At 43.2% G+C, this 23,330-nt stretch overlaps 1 long non-coding RNA gene across 2 annotated transcripts; it reads right to left on the bottom strand.

Moving 5' to 3' along the window:
- Window positions 1-5,986: 5,986 nt before the first annotated feature.
- Window positions 5,987-17,075, bottom strand: LOC122158608. Of its 2 annotated transcripts, none has more exons than XR_006168264.1 (2): window positions 17,011-17,075; window positions 5,987-8,496 (listed from the first exon to the last, which is right to left on the bottom strand). It is a non-coding gene; the product is annotated as an uncharacterized LOC122158608 (long non-coding RNA). The 2 variants fall into 2 exon arrangements; XR_006168265.1 differs by having other exon boundaries at window positions 5,987-8,483; window positions 17,011-17,056.
- Between the last annotated feature and the right edge of the window lie 6,255 nt (window positions 17,076-23,330).

Raw genomic sequence — 23,330 nt, 5'->3', positions numbered from 1 at the left:
AGTGCTTCACTTTCAGCCTCTGAAAATCCTGGCTGTTGTGTTTCTGAGGCAAAGAACCACTAAGGTTGGAAAAGGCCACTAAGAGCATGTAGTCCAACCATCAACCCACCCCACCATGCCACTAACCACATCCCTCAGTGCCACATCTGTCCTATTTTTGAACACCTCCGGGGTGGTGACGCCACCACCTCCCTGGGCAGCCTTTGCCAATGCCTCACTGCCTTCTGAGAGGAAATTTTCCCTTATGTTGGAGAGTTTTGACGTGCTTTTTGTTTTTTGATCTCTATAACCCACATAATGTTATAAAACAGATATGTTTATTACAGCGCTGGGAAGCACTGGGGATATTTTCACGATAGGTGCTTCAAAGATTACATAATTCAGTCTTCTATATTCCCACAGGTAATGCATATTTATTAATTATGTGTCGGACAATTAACATATACAGTCCTATCAGGTGGTGATTTATGTGGTCTCCAGTCTTCTATTCCATGATCTCTTCTGCCGTCTAGCAACCTTTTAGCATCGTGACAGTCCAACTGACAGTCTTTTACTTCATCCAGTGGTCTTCCTCACTCATCCTCTAGAATAACTTTTTTTCACTGATGCATGCTCAGTAAGAGAATACCAATTATAAGTAAATTATAGGTGCCAAAATCATAACATTTGCTCACTTAGCACTCGGCCATTATTTCTGAACATCTGCTCCTCCTTGGATAGGGATAAGCTTGGAAAGAGGATAGAGGGGAGTACCCCCATGCCTCCCTGTTGCATCCCAACCTAATTCCAGAGTGAGACAATTTGGCATTGTGTGGAGTCCCTGGCTTCTTTGACATTTGATAAGCCTGCTGTTCTTTTGCTGAGTCTCTTATCAAAACAGAATAGCCTTGCAACATGCTTTCTGGTCTATAATACTATATACATACTATCCACAACATTCGAAAACTATTGCAATTTTGCAAATGAGAATCACATAATTCAACAACTTTATTTCTAAAATATGCTACTAAAATGTGTGGTGTTTCTACTTTTTCAAATCAGCTATTTCTAAGGACAAGTTACAAAATACATTGTGCTCTACTTCTTCAGATCATTTTCACTGAATTAGGGAGGGTTATGGGTCTAGCAGCTGTAAATGTTGGGTTGCTTCGTGAAAAGAGAGGAGGAGAATGTGCTTGGGCTGCAACACTTGAGCTAAAACACAGATGGAAGTCACCAAAAACCATGTTCCAGCGTGATTTTGGTGGTGTGTGTTAGTGGATCTCTCTTGATAGATATAAGGATGTGTAAGAGGAGACTGTCTGCTCCTTTGAAGGCACCCAGCAAGGACCTTTTACAAGGCAACAAGGGATAATGAGAAGGGGAGGCAGTGATGGGAACCAACTCTGTTCAGTTACACTAATTTATTTGTTTTTGCACCCTCTCTCCTGTGTATATGCAAACTGCAAGGGTTAATTACCAGATACTGGTGAGCTCTGGATGAGGCTGGGTGAGCCTCAGTGCCGGATAATGGCAGGGATCTGTGCTGTAGGTCCCTGGTCTGGATAGTTGACGTGTCAAGTGGGTAAGGGGCTCAGGATCTGGGCAGGATTGCTGGGCCATGCTGGTACTTGAGGTGTGTGAATGTATGAGTGCTTATGAATGTGGAGAGTGCACTGTGTGCCTGCGCTGGTGAACTTCTGTAAGCAACAGCCATAAAGAGGAAGGGGTCACACCTGCTTGTGTGTGTTTTATGTGAGTCTTGTGTGTACATGCTACTGAAGGTAGCTCTTGGCTGGACAGCTTCTGTGACTGGCTGTGTCACTGACCTGTGTATCTCTGGGATACGTGCTCAGCTTTGCTACTAGTTGAAACTACAGACAATTTTGTTTCCTAAGCCATACCACTATTGCCCTTGCACTAACAGAGCTTGCTGAAGGCTGACCAAGAGCTCTGTAGCTGGAGCTTAGCTTTCAACTGTCTGTGCTCATGAGGTCATCATGGAGAACAGAAATCTTGTTTCTCTTGTGCTTTCTATCCTAGTGCCACTAGCACCATTTACATGAAAAGACTGGTGATGGGATTAGAACCTAAAAGGATATGTGTAACAGTGTGTGGAAAAGTGCTTGTGGCCACACTACCAACATCACCTACACTACTAAGCACATCTACAGTTGTTTTCCAGATGTTCTTATGCCATGGATACATCAGGACAGAAACACGGAAGTTCTACTTATCTTAACTAAAGCAGTTAACACTCTTTCCAGTTGTAAATGAACCTGCCTGTGAGCAGCTGGAAATGCCTTATCAGCTGTTAGTAGACAGCCAGTAGTAGTGGAGTAAAAAGAGCTCGTCTGTCTGTATGTGCTTCATATGTTTCCCTTAGCTAGTGGGAAACTGAAGTTGCACTGGGCTGGAGTTAATTTAGAAATAGGGTAACAACCCATTTCTAAAGAAAAGGTTGCCCTACTTGTTATGGCAGTTCTGTGAGTAAGTGAAAGCCTTAATATGCTTAATGTAGGAAGAAAGAGGGGAACCCTGATGCCAGCAGCAGTCTGACCTCGGGGTGCAACTAGAAGATAGTTTTTTGCAAGATCTGGGCAAAGATCTTCCACTGGTCAAGAACAGAATAAAGACCCTTTCCCCAGTCTGTTTAACGTCCCACACATTCCCAGGTACATACATGTACCCACCACGCTCCTTTGCTACAACACTGTAGATTTGGCCTGGTGTGCTACTGGAACATATTAGCATTATTTCCAAGTCAGTGGCAAAATGTTTCTCTGCCTGAAACAAGGTCAGAATCTCAGACCTGTGCATTCTCTCCCGGTCTGTGGCACATCTGTCAGCCATCCAAAAACCGGGCTTGCCACCGTGAGGCCAGCTGCCAGCACAGTGTGACACGAACTTGCTCAAAATAATGCCTGTATTCCCAGGCAGCCTGCAAGGCTTAAGTGCAGAAGTACTGTCCATAGCAGGAAAATCATGGAGAGTATAGAAGAGGAAAAAAAAAAAAAAAAAGAAAGCAGTAACATCTGTTAAGTATTTAGAATAGGAGCAAGTGTCTCTGAACAACAGACTGTTTTGTGGCTGGTAAATGATGTATATGCTCTAAAATGTCCCTTGGGGTGAGAAAGGAAGGATGAGAGAACTCCTTTTAATTTTCTTATGTGTTTTCTGACTTCATTATCAGGAAATTAAGCTCCAAGGAGGATCTGGCAGCTGGAAGACTGTGATCTCCAGCCTGGGGATGAGGCTGAGGTCAATGAAGCTGCTAAGGAAAGCTCTGGGGAGAGCTTGGCTGTGAGGAGACCTGGACAGAGATCCACTAGGTGGCACTTCCCTCTTGGTTTTCAAAAAGCCTTCCCCAGACAACATGGGGCTGCGCAGGGAGTTGCTAACATCCGACTGATGTCTGCCCCTGTCACTTGTTTTCATAAAAGCATCCATCTTATATATATGTATAAATTTGTATAAGATAAGCTCCTCAAACAGCTTCCTTAAATCCCCAGAAGCAGTTATACCATCGGTATTTGGCAATAGCTAAAGCACTGCTTGCTTGAGATTCCTGGATACCTGTGCAACTCTCCTGAAATTGTTGGCTTTCAGTGGAGGATGCAGATGAGTTCTGGGTTTGCTTTAACACTTTCCATCCATTGCAGAAGGCACATGATAAAGTTATTTCAATGTCGTCTTTGTTTCATGATCACAGTGGCTAGGTGACAGGGAAGAGGCAAATTCAGTTAGTGGGTCAATAATTAAATATTAATCAGTGAATTAAATGCTTGTTTTAATGTTTAATAAGCTGGACAGAGTGTTTTTATGGATTGAGATTCTGATTGCAGAATCAGAATTGGCAGAAAAAGTGCATAGAAAGCTTGGCAGGAAAATCTGTTGAAAGGCTGATGTTAATACCTGCAGGTGGCATCAACACAGCATGTAATTGCAATGTTACAACTCATCTACAGCGCTGAGCCAGTTTGGCTCAGTAGGTTTGCAGTAAAGTTGAAGCTATTTTTTTTTTTTTTTTTTTTTTTTAACTTACACTGGAGTGCCTATTAGAGAATATCCCAAGAAGATACATTTTTTCTTCAGATGACATAAAGCCTATTGAACATCAATTTGTTTGGAAGTCTCAGAATCACAGAGTTGTAAAGGCTGGAAGGAACATGTGGAGATACCTAATCTAACAACCCTGCCAAAGCAGGTTCCCTACGGTAGGTCGTACAGGAAAGTGTCCAGGCAGGTTTTGAACATCTCCAGAGAAGGAGACTGCACAGCCTCTCTGGGCAGCTTGTTCCAATGTTCTGTTACCCTCAAAGTAATTTTTTTTCCTCATGTATGTGTGGAACTTGCTATGTTCCAGTTTCCATTGCCCCTAGTTCTGCCACTGGGCACTATTGAAAAGAGCCTGGCCCCACCTTCTTGACTTCTGCCCATGAGATGTTTCTAAGCACTGATAAGATCCTTGACTCAGACTTCTCCAAACTGAAGGTCTTTCAGCCTTTCCTCATAAGGGAGACGCCCCAGGTCCCTTATCATATTCGTGGCACTATGCTGGACACTGTCCAGCAGTTTCCTGTCTTGAACTGGAGCCCAGAGCTGGAGCCCAGAGCTGGACACGGTATTCCAGGCGTGGTCTTACCAGCCCAGTGCAGAGAGGGAAGAGACTGGGACTCTGATCAGTGTTCATGCAAAGAGCTGTCAACCATACACTGAAGTTTCCTGAGGGAAATTGCCAGTTACTCAGGTTGAAAGTAACGTTGTCCCGAAGATACAAACCTCTTCCATGTTGCTCTGACACTGTTCTCTGCCACTGCTCATCCAATTGCAGGCTATTCAACAGAAGAGGAAGGCACCAATGACAAACACAGGGAATATATTTCATTGCTAGAATTGAGAACTCACACAGGTCACATTTGAGAAAGCTCTGTTCGCAATTATGAAAATCAAATATGTATGATTTTCTTTAGAGTAATAACAAGCCTGTGCTACAGATAATTGCATACACAATCCATGTTAATAAAGAAAGGAATATATATTCTCTTTGCTGTTTTGAGAATTGCTGTAGTCTCATGAGGTGCTGTCGTTTCCAGGCACGTCTGTTGTGGTCATGGTTGGTTAAACAATTTTATTACCTAGGTAAAATCTGGCAATGTTTAAATGTTTAACTGTACGTTCAATATATTTTTTTTCTCCCCATGGAAAATAACAGAAAAATCTTCAGATAACTCCGTTTTACATTTTGACCTTTTTCCTCTTCATGTCCCTGTTTTTCCATCTCTTAAATGATGTCGGAATCACTTTACAGGGACACCAGAAGTTTTTAAATAGGCAGGAAGTGTGCTGATGTCCTTCTTGGAGAGTGCTCTGTAAATATAGAATGTTATTGGTTAATAATGCAGGCCTGGGTGACAACGTGAATGAGAGATGTCATGGTGCAATCCCAGAGCCTTCCAAGCTGGTTCCAAGGTAAAATATGAATGAAATTTGCTTTTGTGCTCTGTGTTGGAAAACCTGGTGCTCATTGAGCACTGGGTGAATTTCGTACACTGTAGTATCACTTTCTTACAAAACAGAATGGTGCCTAATCTAGCAGAGTAGGAAGAGCTGATTGCCAAAATAAGTCACACTCAGCTGCAAGTTAGTGACAGGTAACTTAATTTCAGGTGTAAAAACTGATTTAGGGATGAGGGTACAAGCTTGAAACAAGAAGGTGACTTTGCATGCTGTCAGAGATTTGCAGTGTGACCTTGAGGAAGTCATTTAAATTTACTGTTTCTTGAGTTCTTCATCTGAAAAAAACCCCCAGCGTAGCATTTTCCCTTCCTCCCAAGGGTGTTATGAGGATAACTACATTAATTAGTTGCCTGCTTAGAGATGGGTTTAATAGGCTGGGGTAGCTAGAACATCACTCTTCCTTATCTCTACTGACCAGTCCTGGTCAGTATCGTGTCACCTAAATTGATTTTTGCAGAAGGTGATTAAACACAATTAAATGCCCATGTTAAAACTGACTCTAGGATTAGCTTTATTGAATTGAGATGAAAGTGTTGATAGATTCTGAGCTCCTTTTAATAAAAAAAAGTGTTAATGGGATCCGTACAGAGTTGACAGAACAAATTCCTTTCCCACAAGCCCACCATTTTCTGTAAGATGAAATTAGAGTTCTATTTCTAAACTACAGTGCAATCATCTCTCTTTTTTTTAATTAGAAAAAAAATACAAAGTGTTAATGAACCCTGTCTTTAGCTAACTTGCTAATTTTCCTTTGGCAGCTTTATCAGTTTCTGCTGTTCAACTTAAGGCTTTTATTTTCTTGTTGCAATATGTAAAGACTTTTTTTTGGGGCGGGGGGGGCGATTTTGCATTTCACTTGAAAGAAATTCAAATTTTGTTATGGACACCATAACTGGTCAGCAGCTGTGAGGATGGAAAGGGAACAGAAGAGCATCTGGAACCATTCTCTTTTGTTTTAGGTTCTGATAAAGTCCTCCTTAAATGGCAGAATTTCTGGTAGATAAAAATCACTGTCCATCTGCTCTCGTGGGCTTTATTTCAAATCCCATAATGACAATAATAATGATAATTGCTAGTAACAGAGGACAGTCCTGTGGCCTGTGTGAAATGAGTCTGGAAGATCAGTGCTTAATTTTCAGTGTGTATGGCTCCATGTTGTTGGACAGTCCTTGAAATCAGTGGGACTCTTTCCAGCAGCTTTCCTGATCATTGGCTGAGACACCAAACACCACATTACAGCAGGAGAAAATTAGCACAACTGTTGGCAGTTCAGCAGCTGATGACTGAATAGATGGACTGAAACCCCTTGTACCTTTCCAGACTGAAACTGGGAGAGGCAAGGGGTGCAGACACTGCACTGCTCATCAGGTGACAACTGCTGTGTTCTCCCTTGGTGAGAACTTTAGGGCTGATGTATTTCAGGCACCTGTTATTTGTCACTAGTATTGCCCACCTGGATCCAGGTAGTTGCACATGAGGAAAATAGCTCTCATATTTGTGGAAAGCTGTGCATGCTTATGAGGGCTGAAAGACTCAATTTCAGGGCAGATGTGAGGACTGCACCTTTGGTACTCATTATTTTGGTAAGACTGCAAGAGCTTTGTACAATCACACCATTTACACTGTAAAATCTCTCCTTGCTCTGATATTAAGCAGTGATGCTGCAGGGACTCCTCACTTCTTTGGAAGTGTGGGGCAACCCCTGAGATTTTTGCAGAAGAGCTGCTGCAGAACACTTGCTGCTTTTTGTCTTCTCCCTTCCACACAGCACACACCATCAGTAGCACCAATCTCTCCCATGGAACCACCCTTTGAAGAAATGCATCAAAATGAATTTTCAAGTATCTGTTTTTCCAGGTTGCCATTTGGTGATTTCCCAGAGCTGTTCTTACGTCCAGATATTATTCCTCTGAGTTCTGTTCTACAACAGAGAAAGAAACACAAGATCTTGAAGAACTTATAGCCATAAAAAAAATGAAAAGCAAAGACCTGAGCCAATCCAACAGGAATTCCCACTCCTGTGCTGAAGAGAACTTCTTCACCATGGGCCCCCCTGGGGCAGGTCAAACAGGTAGAGACAGTAGGCTCTCATCCTTGAATTAAAACCACAGGCAGTCTGTTTGCCTTCCACACGCAGTAAAAGTTAGCAGAAATCCCCCACTGTTTTCTGTGTGATGCACTCCAGCACGAGAGAGGAGTATTTCATTGGTGCATTACCTTATGCATTAATTCATTTAATTGCACATTCATTATGTTTATTCATGTCACAAGCTGCCACAATCCAAAGTTTACCGACAGGATTTATTACAGATACAAAATTAAATAAAATGATAATAACATCATTCAATACCACCTAGAAATAGAGAAGCCTTTATTTGCGTGTTATGGGCATTTTGTATGAGCAGGTCTCTGGCACCTCTGTGCTCTCTGCTTTGCCAGGAGATGTTTTAACCCCACAGAAGAGGGATTACCATCCTTGTGGCAGGTGACTTCTGATCAATTAGCCCCTGATTTTTGGGTGCATCTTCTACACCTGTGGGCTCTCAAAAGTGCTGAAAATATTCCCCTCTTTGCCTGCAAAAATCATTGCTGAAGTCAGTTGGTGACCACGTTCCTTTTTTAAAGATGTGTGAAAGGTTTAAGAGGACAGATATTCACCAGATTGTGTAAGTAGGCTGAGGCTTTAAAGCAAATTTCTGGGCTTTGGGGTCTTTTCTGGTCACATTTGTTTGTCCCTCTTGGGTCCCTGCCCACAGATTCCTTCCGTTCTTTTGACTTTCTAAACCTAAGGAGAAAGGGAAATAATCTTTTTGTGTCTACTTACGGATCAGGCCAGGAAAAAGAGAGTTTGGGGCTTGTATTCTCATCCCAGACAGAGCAGTCTGGATGACTCACACACGTGGATGGGCGCTTTCCCAGCTCTTCAATGAAGCTGGAGCGGTGCTGAATTCTTGAGAGTGAGGTTGCTTGTTCAAGTTGAGCAGCTGTTAACAAAGACTGCAGAGTTTTAAATAACCTGAATAAATGGAATCTCTTCTTCCCCTTCAGTTAATTAGGCTTTGCTTTCTTTATATGTCAAAAACTCACTTGCTCTCCTCTTACTCAGTGTGTGGTGGCAGATAAAACCTGAATGTCGCATATAAGCAGCCAGCACAGGGGGTGAATGGAGCCCCATTTCCCATGGCTTCCTGTCCTGTGGTTCTGCTGCTTTTGTCTTAGCAATGCACAAGGGTTGGCATTTCTCATGGCTGGGCACATCTTGTGATTCTGTTGAGAGATTGCTCTGGGGCTAAGATTTGTTCTCCGGCCTTCTTTTTAGGAGCTATGGAGAATCCTAGCTACGGGGAAAATAAACGTGACAGAGGAGCTGCTGCCACCAACTCTAGGAGTGTCATGGACCACCAAAGCACTGGTCCTGAGCTTTAAACACTTTAAACACAGGAGGCTGGAGGGCAGAAGACTGCAAGCCCAGATTGCTTGGGTGCAGCAGCTGCTCTCCCCGCCTTTCAGCAATTTTCGGCAGCTATGTATTTCTTTCCTCTCTGGCAGAAAAGTGGAGCTAAGGACAATGTGAAGCCTTACGTGCTCTCTAAAGCATCTCTTGCATTCTTTCCTCTTACAGAAAGGAAACTGGACTTAAAATCCATGGAGCTTTCCAGGAGAGCAAGGCTGAACCTGAGGTTTCTGACAAGCTGGGGAGGAGTGAGTGGAATTGTTACAGGGAAAGCAGAACTCGTGAGCCTGAGTGTGGAGCTGAACCCTCAGTGTAAAAAACCCAGAGCAGACACTGGTACCAAGCACATATTACTCACAGGTACTGTCTGAAGGTATGGTTGCAGAGTTTATTAGGAATTGCCTTCGTAGTAATCTTACAACACATTTTTTTTTTCAAACACCTTCAGAAAAGGTTACTAACAGACATGCAATCGTGAATTATTTACCTTGCAATAGATAAGCCAGGGTCCCTATTAACTATGACCTGTGCACACACTTGCACAGGCACACGCGCACACACACAGTTCTCCTCTGTTATTCACTAATAACATGAGTAAAGCCACAGAAGAATTCCATAAATAAATAAAACTCGAGGGCTCTGCCCTATTACTGGTGAAGTCCAGGGTCTCTACTTGCTGACAGTAAAAACAGATTTTACCATGGGGATTCCAGTGCTGTGGGATGATGGTAGGGAAGAAGGGTGGAGGTGAAAGCTGTGTGTCCTGCAGCACAAGGTCCAGCTCTGAGCTCATCACATGTGGCAGGAATGGGCATTTGGAGCTGCTTTCGATCCATCAGAGTTAGGAGCCCACACAAGCAGGAATCTCACTTTCAGAAATGAGCTTTAGCGCAGATGGATCCTATCCTATGTTCTCTGTTGTTTCTTCTCTCTTTCAGCACGGGTGGGCAAGTGAGCAGCAGATGAAAATTGCAGCTGTTAGCCAGAGACTGCTAACCAAAACTAACCACCTAAAGCCGGTGTTGCTAGGAAACACTCTGCCTCTTACTATGCATCACCACTATTTGTATGCATCTGCTCTTCTGATTTTCTTATTATTATTCTTTGCCTTGAATCCAGTAAGATATTCTTGCTAGGAGCTGGCACAGAACGCATTCCTCTCCAGGTCCACTGGGCTGACCTAAACCCACTCCCATGATGGGTTGACTCAGCTTCTAACATCAAACCTTTGTTGCAAGGCAGTTCAGTTATTTCATTTTTTCCTTTTACTCTGGCAGAAAACTGGCAGCATTCACACACACTGTTATGCACAAGCACTCAGCAAACGGACAGTCAAGCTTTGGAGGACCAGGCAGGGTGTCCTGCTTTCTGCTTTTTCCAGTCTTTTGTGGAGGTTTCTTCCTTGCAGTGATGCTGTTTCCTCTCAAATGCCTTCAGGAACTGACTTGCCCACTTGCAATTGTCCAACCACGTCCACAGGGAAACCCAGGCAAAAAAAAATTAATCCTGCTAAAATGATTTTTCTTTGGACAAGCTACACTGATAGAAGTACTTCTAACCTGAGATTTTGTGTCGGTGCTAGGGAGCTCTATTGATTTAGTAGATTTGAATGTAAGTCAATGGAGTTCAATCAATACCCAACTGGAGCAGAGATTAGGTTCTCCATTGATTTTGAGTGTGGCCGACACCAGTAGAGTTTGTAATTTACAAGCACGAGTTTTACTGACGTGAGGCAGGTTTAAATCACTCCAGCCATGTTGCATGAGCTGCCTCTGAGCTCTGCTAAGATTTAGGTTGGGAGCTGAAAGGAGGGTTCCAAGGCTGCATTCGCAGCTTGCTGGTGGTTGTGGCTATGTGAGTTCTGACAAAACCTGGCACGTGCCTGTATCTTCGTGCAGTTCTATCAGAACCTGAGGTTTAGCAAAAATCAGCTTGTGATCTCATACAGTTATTTGGCTGCACCTTCCGTAGGCAGCACCAAGACTTGCCTAAAAGCCTTTCCTTCTTTCATTTTAGTGGTGAAAGAGAGAGGCAGGGACGCTGCAGATAACCTTTTTTCTATTACTGAATAAAGCCAAATCCTGGAAAAACAGCCTGAGTCTGTGTTTTTAAAGCCAGACTGTAGTGCACAAAGGACAGAATAACGAGTTTCACTTGTAATCTTTGTCACGGATGGGATGATCAGTAGGGCATAAATGCATGCTATGCTCTAATTAAAACAAAAATTTCCAATGCCAGAGTGATGATGTGATAGATTCTGCAGCTATACAGCATAAGCACAGACTGGTTTGAGAAACATGAGGACCTGTTTGATTTCGTGAATTTTTCCTGCTAGTTCAGGAAGGTCAAATAGTTCCCCACAGTTCTTGAATGCCTCATCTGATCTGTATCTGTGATTTACTGTGGGGTTTATTTCATACACCACAGGTCTTTGTTTGGGAATAACTGTTGAACGATCCTGCGTTTTCTTTTGTTTGTTGTCTTTGCAGCATCTTGCCACATACACTCAGTCTAAAGCTGTTTAGAAGCAATCAGAAATTAAAACATAAACTATTTAATCTCTTTTGATAGATCACTAAACTCTTTTGATACATCTCTGTCTACCTGCATTATATTCTGCCAAAATCCAAAGGTAGCCAGAGATTTTGCTGCCTCTGCTTACTCTGCTAAACCGAAGTTTTCAGAGGATTTCAATATAATTTGAGCTCTCATCTATCATATTTAAGATCGAGAAATCTTTTACTGTGATACATTTTATTTTGGTTGGCATTCTTCAAATCCCTTGCTATTCTGTTTATACAATGGATGGTCACGCAACCAGAAAATCACAGAATCACAGAATGGCCAGGATTGGAAGGGACCTCAAGGATCACGAAGCTCCAACCCCCCTGCCACATGCAGGGCCACCAACCTCCCCATTTAATACCAGACCAGGCTGCCCAGGGCCCCATCCAACCTGGCCTTGAACATCTCCAGGGATGGGGCATCCAAACCTCTCTGGGCAGCCTGTTCCAGCACCTCACCACTCTCTGTAAAGAACTTCCCCCTGACATCCAACCTAAATCTTCCCTCCCTAAAAATCCTGCTAGTCCAGGACGTTTTGCTTGTTTACATGAATTATTTGCTTTCCATACAGGTAGATCTCGTACAGCTTAATTTTACGATGAGAAATAGATGATGCAGGAAGATCAGTACAACTCATAAAAGGACAGCAGAGCTCATTCTGCCTTAGAAAGATCCTGTCCCCCCACTGGAGTCAGCAGAATCCCCTCTAACCCCACCAGAGGGGGGTGTGCCACATCCCAGCCTGCATTGTTGTGCCCAGGAAAGTTGAGAAAATGAGAACAGACTCATAACTGAGACATGAGTGAGCAGATTCAGCCTTGGTGGGCAGGGTATGAACTGGTCCCAAAGCCTGAGCAGGACGAAACCTTCATCTGCTTGAGCCACTCTGGAAAAGTGAGACCTGCTTATTGCTAGCTGGGGGAGAAAAATAAAACACGATCCAGAACTTAGGAAAAAAGCCTTTTTGTGTGTAGGAAACCTTTGAAACAGGCTGTTATTTCCATAGTTCAGTGCCACATCACAAGCCAGTAGGAAAAGGATTCAGATTGCATTTTCTTCAGTTTCAGTGGTTACTTGTAGGCATGCTTTCTGTTTCAGTATATTGGGGTTAATGAACTCATGATGCTGTAATTTTCATAGGCACTGATGCAGTCCCTGAGCAGTCCAGTGAGCAGGCATTGTGCCTCTGTTTTCCTAGGAGGATGGGCCAAACTGCAGGATCCTTTTTTTTTCTTAGGTCTAACTGAAAGCTAAGTTACTGAGATTTGGCAAAGACAAGGAAAAGAATAAGAGAATCAGAGTGCACGTATGTAGCACAAGCAGGAGGGAAGAGCCTTTCCTGTATTCCCAGGAGTAATGACCAAACTTGTAATGTGTTACAAATTAAAAAAACAGCTAAGGGTTCACCTCTGACCCTTGACAGTCTTGCATTGTCTGGTAAACTTAGATTTGATTCACTAGTCTGAGCATCTCTAGTGCCATTTAGTGCACCCCAGGAGACCCCGTGGAACTTCCAGCTGGCCTGGAAGGATGTGCATCTGCTGGAGGTCCTGTGTCGAGTCAGCCTGCACTGGATGAGATAGATGTGTTGAAGTCACTGAATTAAGCCTGTCCTACCTGTTTTCTCAGCAAGTTTTCAGTATTTCTCGTCACAAACATAAGTAGACAGATAGATGGATAGAAAAAGATACGTATTAGCAAGATATTTGGGTACATCTGCTCTAAACAAGGAGGTGCAGGACTGCATGGAAATTAATGTGTCAAATGTATGAACAGATTTTACACTAATGCTGTATGTTTTTCTTATAGCCCAATTGTTTTATTTTTGCCTATTTGCAGGGCTGAATCCATCTGCCCACTGATGCAGCTTTGTTGAAAAGACTGGGCAGATTTCTCCTCCCTGAGAAAGGAACTAAGGGAGCAATCTTTCATATAGCACGTAACTTTCCATTCTATGTAGAGTGAAGAAAAGCAAAGTGGCAGCTAGAACCTCTGAGAAGCACCAGATTTCTTTTCCTAATTCAGTAATTATCAGTTATCAATCAAACTGCCTTTCTGACCGGATCTCCCTCCACTTGCAGCAGATAATGTCACCATCCAGTCTGGGACATGCTGCTTCAGCTGAGCTTCACAGTGGCTCAGTAGGAAGAAACTGAGTAGGAGTTATGGTCTGAAGTGTAAAATCTCAGTTTTGGGGTGGCTGGGAGTCAGCTGGTAGTGAATGAAGGCTGTGCTTTGGTATTGATGTTACTTGTCTTCCAGATGTGTGCCTTTGCACGTCATCACTTCCATCTTGTTACGATTTTCTAGCGCTTCACAAAGAAGGAGAGTATAAACTCTGGGGACCTGGCCAAGCAGAACTTATTTGAAACTTTCTTCCTACCTCCATTTTCCTCCCAAGTTTACCTGAGCAAGATGATCTGCATTTCCTATCCAAAGTTACCGTATCATTTTGCAGTGAGGTAAAGCTACGTACAAAAAACACAAATATGTATTTCATTGCCAAAAAATTTCCGTAAATGAGTGAAACCCATTGCCTGCAGTTTTTAAAGAACCTGTTTTCTTTGTGGCCAAGAACATGTATTTATTTTGAGCTCCACGTTGTCTTGTGTCCTCAGCCATGACTTCATTTGCCTGAGGTGTGACCATGGAGCTGTGTGTCACATGAGGATAAACTCACTGTTGCCATGAGTCAGATGAGCTCAGCAGAGCCCCAAAAGTTCCATTGTACCATGGCTTGGTAGGGTTTCCTATGCAAAATTATTTAGTGAGAAAGGAGCTCACGTCATCTGCAGTTTTAAAAATAGGGGGAAGGAAAATGTTTACTCTGGGAATGCGTTGTGCACCAGGTGGGACTCCCATACCCAATTGGCTGATGCAGAAAATAGCTGCCATCAGCCTGCAGCATTCTGGAGCAGTCTCATTCTGTAAGTGAACACTTGCTGATGCCAGCAAACTCAGCAGCCTGAAAAGCTATTTTCTCCCTACTGCTGAGACCACCATTTTGTAGGCTCTGGCAAAAGAGAGGCTTTCTGTCTCCCAGCATCACATGGTGAGAGAAAGCGTTTTGTCCACCTACTGTGGAGCATAGGAGGAAGTTGTGAAGCAATGGTTACTGTTGCTGGAAAGAGAACTACAAAAAGTTTCTGTCCAAAGGACATGTGGGGATGTGACCTGACTGTGCCTGTGCCTATGGGTGGAGATGGAGCAGTGTGTTGTTAGGAGCGTTGGAGGCACGTGGCTGTGCTGAGCCAAGAGCTCCTTAGATGTGACACTGTTATCAGTGAATGCTTCCCCACAGCCTTTCTGAGGAGTTTTTGCAAATTGGGAGATTTCATGGGATCTCAAAATGCAGCTATGAAATTGGTAGCTATCCCAAAATAACTAAAATCCCAGGAGGGAGCTCAGAGCATGGGATGGGCAGAGCCAGCATTGGGCAACTTTCGGGCCAGCCAAGTTTGACATCTATTTATTTGCTAGAATCCACATTCTTAATACCCCCAGTCTATGCCTGCCTTCTCTGTCTGCATAAGACCAGCTCCCATGATCAGCAGTTTTAAGGGTTTTTGGGTGTAGATGGGAGGCATTGGTCCCCTCTGCAGCACAGCAGCCTCAGCTGCTTCTCTGCCACCCGCACACCCACACCTGATGCAGACAGACACAGTTGCAATGAGATTTTCACTCTTGCTGCTGAAATTTGGCTGTTATTTTCATATTCGAGGCATGTAAATAAAGGGCCACATTTTCCAAGCTTGAAGCACCTTGAGCATGCCAGTGACTTCTGTTCTTGCCAAATATTTGTTTTCGAAGGTAGAGCAAAACAGACCCATGCTGTGGTTTGTCATGACCCTGATCATATCACTGTGAAGTTGAAAGTGAGAGGAAAACAGCTATTTAAAACTATTTTCATAGAAATTGGAGCAATCTGTGAGAGCAAGACAGCTGCCAGATGCATTTTGGGCTCAGTTGGGCAGCCAGCTGTAGCCAGCAGAACCCAGCCCTGCAAGTCAAGCAGTGCAAAGCTGCACCTGTGAGCTGTGGGTGTAAGAAAAAGAGGATGTTTTAATTGTGGAACTCAAATTATGATACGTGAAGTGTGGAAGTGGTATGGAGGTGCAATGGCAATAGATCTGTCATGGGCCCATTCATCATCCAAATGTCTGTAAAAATGACACCCTTCTGTTAAAGCTTGTGTAGGTGGGTAACTGTGGGTAAAGTTCTGATAATCTGCTTTTGTGAAAATTACAATTATATCTTTAGATCGTGGCCTGTGAAGGTTAAGCAAGGATCTGAGTCAGCGAAATGTCTGCAGAGGGAGGAGCAAACCCCACATCTGTGTTTCCTTCCAGCACTGTAAACAAATCTCAAACAAGTGCACTGCATGAGTACACACGTGTATTTCAGCACGTTGCTCCCAAACTGCCTACATTGCATGGGCAGTCAGCATCGCCCCAGCCATCAGGGCCCAAATTTTACTATGTAGGTCTCACTCACAGCTGATAGCTATGACTCCTAGACTCAGTAAATGAAGCTTTTGTTGCACTTGCTTCTACATGAGATGAGTTTTGTGCAGTCAGAGGCTGGACTTGTTCCTTGGTTCAGTAGAGCCACAGCTCTCTATTTTCCCAAGAATCTAGCATGGATGTTGCAAAGTGAAGAAAGCCAAGCAGTGTGCAGACATAGCCAAAATTAGATTGAAGACAGAAAATGGTTCTGAACTATGTTTGAAGTAATCATCTGGCTTTGATCAAAGCCATTATATAGATTCTTTTTAATATTGGCTTTCCCCAAACAAAGATCATTTACCAAAGTAATCATTTTGAGAGGTGATAATTGTTTTGGTATTCTTTTTTATTTATCCATGATTTATTATTATTATTATTACTATTGTTGTTGTTATTTTGCCAGGAAGAGAATCTTTTTTAACAGAGGAAAAGCAGATGATATTTTTTAACATATTAATGAAATGTTAGCATTTTTGAAGTGCTTATATAAAGCACCCAGAGGTTTGCAGGGAAATACAAACCAAACTGCAATTATATATTTCAAAAATATCTCATTATGTTCCCCTTAAGTTGATTTTATTTTTATTAGTTACAAGTTGTCACTCTGTTGAGATGAAGGTCAGGTTTTGTTCAGCAAGTATGCAGAATGCATAGAACAACGTGTGAAAATCCTGTGAGGGTGTCTTTCAAGCCTAAGCGAGGGAAGAAGGGAATTCTCCAGACATCAGCAGTTTCAGAGGGCAATTTTGTGCTTGTATGAGTCAAGTCTGTGACTCTCAGATCCACAGATCTATGGGCCCTGGAGGCTTGGTCAGTGAAGGGCTCTGAGTCAAAGGAATTGGGTGAGTTTGTACTGAGAGCTAATTGGCACATTGTAATTAACATAGTGTATAATCAGTGGATATTAAGATGTTATAATCACAAGAAGAACAAGAGAGTTAGGCAAAGTAGACTAGGATAAGAAGAGAGAATAAATGGAAGGCTTACCCATTTATGTTAGGCTCACCTACAGAAAGCACCAGAAGAAGGGATCTCCAGACAAGATCCTTCCCCTCTGGTAGCCAGCTCTTAAATAGGTCTAGGAGGGGTGCAGCCTGGCTCCACCCCTTCCAGCAGCACACGTGAATTGCCTTCACCTGTGCTCCTCTGGCTGACTCCTGGCTTGCCTCAGGTGATCAGAGGTTCAGGCCGTGACTCAGCAGTTCCCATACGCATAGTCAAGCAACAAGAGACAATTTGAAGGGTCAGAGACTGTGATGGTGCCTTGAAGTAGCTCTGATGGTATTTTTTAGATGGATTTGGGTAGGGTTCAGACAAGAGTTCAGTGGGAATGCGAAGATCCTGGAAACCAACTGTTCCTGCCGGAGGAAAATCTCCAAGAGTCATCAGGAATTGTGGAGCAAGAGAAGAGTGAATGGGAGCCAGAGAGGACATCCAGCAAGGGCAGCAATTGGCACCTCCACGAGGCCCTTCACCCACACTCTCAGTGACAAGACACTCCAGACATTGCTCTTCTTTTGCACGCCTCATTTATCTGTGTCCTCCATTCAGCTCACCAGTGCCCGAGGGCAGGTCTGTGCTGCTTGGATTTGCACGCTGCAAAGGCAGAACGGCAATGGATGTCATCTGCAAAATGACTAGTTGTTTTCCAGCACAGAAGGCCAGAGAGCAGCTTTGCTCTCCCCGTGATACTAATTAGCCATCTGTGGTGTGTGGCTGGAAGGGGTTTGGCTCAGCCAGCAGAGCAGGAAGGGGCAGCCAGAGGATGATGATGCCCCAAACACAGCTTGCTTGGCTGATGCTAGGGCCTGCCCATCGCTGCAGGGAGCTGCAACATGGCTGCAAAGTAGCCAGGGGAAGGCTGAAACCCCCTCCCACATGCCAGTTGTGCAGAAGCTGAGAACATCAGAGCTGCTGGGGAAAATCCCCAGTGGGACACTGGGCAGTCAGCACATTCATTTCCAAAAGGGCTTCTGGCAATCTGCTGCAGCTGTATGCCAACCTGTGCACTGCCCTGCAGCTGGCTGAAGAATGTGTATTTCTGCAGATCACGATTCAGTGCTCATCAAGTCCCAGCAAGGTGTACTGTGAACTGGTTGGTGCTGGATCAGGCCATGAGGGCCCAGGGATGCACCTGCTGCATATGAGACACAAGATAATCCTTTTATTTTACTCCTTGAGTGTAACTTGCCTTTTGAGGTAAAAATGAGTATGAGGCAGGCCTGTAGTATTTTAAAAAGGCTGCACTGAGTCTGGCATCCTTCTTGGTAAATTTGAAAGAGATCTATAAAATAAAATCAGTGAAGCTGAATAAGTGTTTTGTCATTGTGCTTTTGTTTTACATAATCTTCTGATTTGCTGTGTGGTCACACCACATTAATATTAGAATAAAAAATGGAAAATTGCTGTAAATGTATGAAATTTTGAAGTCTAGTTGTGTAAAAGAGGGCAGTGTAGATCGTAAGTGAACCTGATCATTCACAAAGCATCAGATGAAAACACCTTTTTGGCTCAGAATCTTGTCTGAATCAAGTGTCAGCATTGCACAACGGGCTACTTACAAATAATAACACAGTTTTCAATCCCGAATCCATTAAACTACAGACAGAAGAGATTCTGCTTCTGTCTTAAGAACAACCTCAGCTCAGATGGAAGTTTTACATCAATTGCTGTTCAGCCTGCCAACTGGCTGTTACACGGTTAACTTGAAGAATACGATTACTCAGAAACTACGGATGCTTTCTGTAAAAAAAAAACAACAACTTGTGTATTAAGCAACTTCCAGATTTTCCCAGCTCTCACTGCCCAGCTGGAGGATAGCTAAATAAACATTCTCATCTTGGTTGTACCCATTTCAACAGCAGCATCAAGACCCAGTTCACAAGAGCTGCTGGCTCCCACGCCCAGGACTTCAGTCTGAATATTATTTGCATAGCTGAAAACAGAAAATCTGAACAAGGACTCTCAATTGTTATTAAGAGTACATGTATGCATCCATCAGACTTTTGCTGTCATCGTGCTCTTTGTTTTGAAATGCTGCAGCAGGAGGGCAGAATTCATTGGGAAAGATTTAAGTTTAGCCCTTCACTGCCTTCATCTTCATAGCAGCTTTTCGAAGCTTTTTTTCCCCAGCTACTCATTGTCCAACATCCTTTAACAGGGTAACCATTGTCATAACCCTTCAACATCATATTCTGTCCCACAAGGAGAGGAGCATACTCAGTCTCTACCTCATTTAGTCCCATGGAGTTTAAAGTATAACAAGGAATGAGTTTTTCACAACCTCCTAGAAGTGAGATTTTGGAGTCACTGTGAATTTTTTTAAACTAGCTTACAATTAAGTAACTTTTTATTTTTTGCTACTCAGGTTGTTTTCCTGTTTAGAAATATGGGGACTTCATAACTCTGTAAGACTGATGGTCCCTCTAATCTCATCACTTATCCCCAGTGATGTCTAATACAAGAGAATAAAAAAAACCTGGAGTCTTCCAACTACCACAGTCATTTTTTTAAGCTCAATCCTTATGCTTTGCAGATAAAAACAGTGTTGTATCTTACTGCTTTCTTACTGTGTATCACTTTAAACCTTCTCTTGGAGCTGGTCCTCTTCCATCTGCATAACTCTTCTCCGACTTGCCCTCCATTAAGCTCCATCTCAGTTCTGCTGTGCTGCTCCTACCTGTGTTTTGTGATTTAGATACACTCTCTTCATATCCTACTCACGGTTTTCTATAGAACATATATGTTATGCATCTATAGACAGGGTATATTAAGTAGAGGAAGCCAGAACTTCAGCTGATTTTTGTTTAAATTTTGGACAGGCTATGAAAAAAGGTCATGAAGCAGGATTCAGTTCATCATTTCTGATCTCCGTGCCTTAAACATGATGGGGCTGTGCTGGTCATTACCAGTTCAGATTTAGCTTAACGCGTACTCTGACACAATGAACATTTTCCTTCTGCAACTAGCATGGGGGGAGCAGATACAGGCTAGGGATTAAAGCATGATGACAAAGAGGAGCAGCAGGGAAACACTAGGCTACAAGAAACCCCCAGCAGACAAACAGGGCGCTGGGAGATGTTTGGAGAATCAGTGGTACTGTAAAGGCACAGTGGTGAGGAAAGAAGGGATAATATACATGCAAGCAGGATGGCATGCTGCAAAATAGGCTCTCCAAATAGTCGACTTGCTTAGCCCTTGCTGGAAGCACAGCATGCCTGAGCTAAATATAATTCGATGTCTTTTGCTAAGAAAAGATTATAATTCCATCAACCACCTGAAGGAAATTTTTCTCTTGCAGGAATGACACAAAGACAGGTCAAGAGTTGGCTGAAATTCACTTTCTCCATTTACTTGAAATGTTCAGCTTGCTGAGATGTTAAGCCAGCACATTTTAACTCATCAGTAAGTTATGAGCAAATTCAAGAGAAATATAGCAAGTCTTGCCACTTGTCTGAATAATATCTCATCACAAGTAAAATTGGGGTTAGCAAACTGCTTAATGCGTACAAGGAGATTGGCTGAAATGGAATCAACCTTGAGTCGTATCGTCACTGTTAGCTATGGTGATGAGCTCAAGCCAAAACCAAACATCCCAAATGGAGAAGACCAAGGGGTGGGTTTGATTGCTGGGGCTCATGACTGTCACCTGTTACATGTACCACCAGTTCATTTTGAAGTTCTCCACCGGTGGCAATCTCTCATGTTGTCTTTAAACTCAGGGAAAGATTACACACACTAGTTACATGTATAGAGATTAATTATACATATCTCAATCTCAATTTTACATTTCTATTTCTATTTCTATTTCTATTTCTATTTCTATTTCTATTTCTATTTCTATTTCTATTTCTATTTCTATTTCTCTTTGAGGGCTGGAACACCTCTTTTATGAAAAAAGGCTGAGGAAGCTGGGCTTGTTCAGCTTGGAGAAGAGAAGGCTTCAATAGCAACCTTTCAGTATCTAAATGGAAGCTGCAGGAAAGAAGGAGGCAAACTCTTTCACAAGGTCTTTTGTAGTAGAAAAAGGAGAATTGGCTTCAAGCTTAAAGAGATTTAGGTTATATATAAGGAAAAAAATCTTTTACTGTGAGAATGGTGAAGTACTGGAACAGGTTGCCAGAGATGTGGTTGATGCTACGTCCCTGGAGACTTTCCAGTGAAGTTGGACCAGGCCGTGGGCAACCTGATCTAGCTGTGATGTCCCTGTTCATTGCAGGGGAGTTGGACTAGATGACCTTTAAGATCTCTTCCAACTCTAAGGAGTCTGTGATCCTATGGTTCTATGATTCTAAGGCTTCAGAGAAACTACTTTGCAGCCTTCCAGTACTTCAAGAGAGCTTATGAACAGGAGGGAGACTCACTTTTTACATGTCTGATCGTGATAGGATAATTCAGTACTGATGGGACAGCCTCAGCTAGCTCAGTGTTCATACTCAAGGTCTCAGCCATAGTGGGTTACAAAGCCTTTTGCATCCAATATTGAGGATTTCTCTGTGTGTTGTGAACATATGAGCTACTGTTTTCAATGCAGTCACAGTGAAATGCTTGCAAAGACATTGAATACCCAAAGAGTACTATACTAGCCCAACTGCAAACTCTCAAAAGCATAGAGCCGAGTTTAGAAGATAACACAGAAAACTTTCTAGAGTTTCAAAAACCTCACGAGTTTCTTGGAAAAGATCAAAAGTCAAGGTTTCACCTTGAATGCTGTTAGCAGACAGATGCCACATTTGAATTAAGAGATTAGATCTCTTAGACCAGCATCTCAAAAACAAGAGATTATAACCTTTCATGACGAGACAGAAGCAACACAGTGGGTGGAAAAAAGAAGTAATTACTCTCCACCTTCTTACAGATGGAGACAGATATTGAATAACATCTCTACTGCCACACAAGAAGCCGATGGCAGCACAAAAAGAAGACAATTTGGGGTTTTATGGAGATAGATCTCCATAAAAAAAAAAAAATTATGCTCTAAGCATAAACTTTTCCTCCTTCCTTCCCTCCTTCCTTCCTTCCCTCCTCCCTACATATTCTTGTTTTAGCTGCCAGCCTCAAGACACTGCACACTGCACAAGGAAACATCTCCTCTTGTGTCCATTGTCAGCAGCTGAGTTTCAATGGGATGCTGTCCTGATTTTCCCTGGAAAGCAGAGGGTCAGAAAAGTAGTAGGTGCTATTGGAGTATACCTGAGAGCAGTGATGCATTGCAGTGAAGGAACTTCCACTGTCATGCTAAAAGAGAGAACATGAACATGAGGTGTCTCCACAGTCTTGTCTTCTCCTCTCTGACCACAGCTACCTCTCAGTTTCCCTTCTCAATGAGCAACAGCAGAACTTGAAAGTGCGTTTCCAATCTAAGTCGGTGACAGATGAACAATTTTGTTTTTTTATGGCTAATAAATATCAGAGTAGTGTAATTGGAGCAAGTTATACTATTGTTATGACGATACTGATACACATGATGATGCTATTATGGCTGGAGAGCTCGGGCTACATTATCTTTTTGCCTCCTTCACCAGGTAACTTGAGGCCGCAGCACTATTAACTGAGGACCGCCTGATGCTGCAGCCTCTGTTTCTGTAACTGTAGCCCGCCAGGGTTATGGGACTATTGTGAGGGCTTTGTTTAGCTGCTGACAACTCAGAGGAAGAGCATGCAACTGTTGCAAACATTCTCATTGTGTTGGCACTTCTTTGGCTTGCTGACAATAGGAGCAGGCAGAGGCGAGGAGGTAACGGGCTGACTGCAGTGGAGGGCAGAGGGGGATGTGCATGCAGTACCCCGCTTCTGGGTGCATCTGGCAGCCAAAAAGGGGATGCTCAGACTGGAAAGACTGTAAGGACATTATGCCTGGGCTTTCATTTTGGGCTCTCTTCTGCAGCCTGTTGATTATGCTGCTGTGAAAAGCAGGCTAAGTGGATCCGATAACCTGTCATCCAAGATGCATCCTTTCCCTTGCTCAGCCCTGCTCACCTGCTTCAGAAATGCACACGAAAACACTCCATTTGACCAGCCCAACACAAGCCCTCTAGCCATGGAGGAGCAGAAGACCGAGGAGACCTCAGCCGTGTGCCAGCAGCCAGCTGCACGAGCAGCCAGCAGCCTCAGGCAGGTGGAAGAGAGGGGCAGTGAGGGGATGTTCAAAGCTCTTTGGTATTCTGAAAAGCACGGCCGCACAAACAGCAGTTCTAGCAATCACACTGCAGTTCAGCCACTGTCTGCTACCACAGAGCCATCAGTGTTTGCTGCTAATGAGCTGAACCATGATGCTATTGCGCTCTGTACTCACATCCCCCGACCAT

This window comes from Centrocercus urophasianus, unplaced genomic scaffold (genome assembly GCF_019232065.1).
Source record: "Centrocercus urophasianus isolate 14NV4802_14NV808 unplaced genomic scaffold, USGS_Curo_1.0 seq_15, whole genome shotgun sequence".
NCBI classification, from domain to species: domain Eukaryota; kingdom Metazoa; phylum Chordata; class Aves; order Galliformes; family Phasianidae; genus Centrocercus; species Centrocercus urophasianus.
The sequence above is the reverse complement of the archived record's forward strand: the minus strand, read 5'-3'. Positions and strand labels throughout refer to the sequence as shown.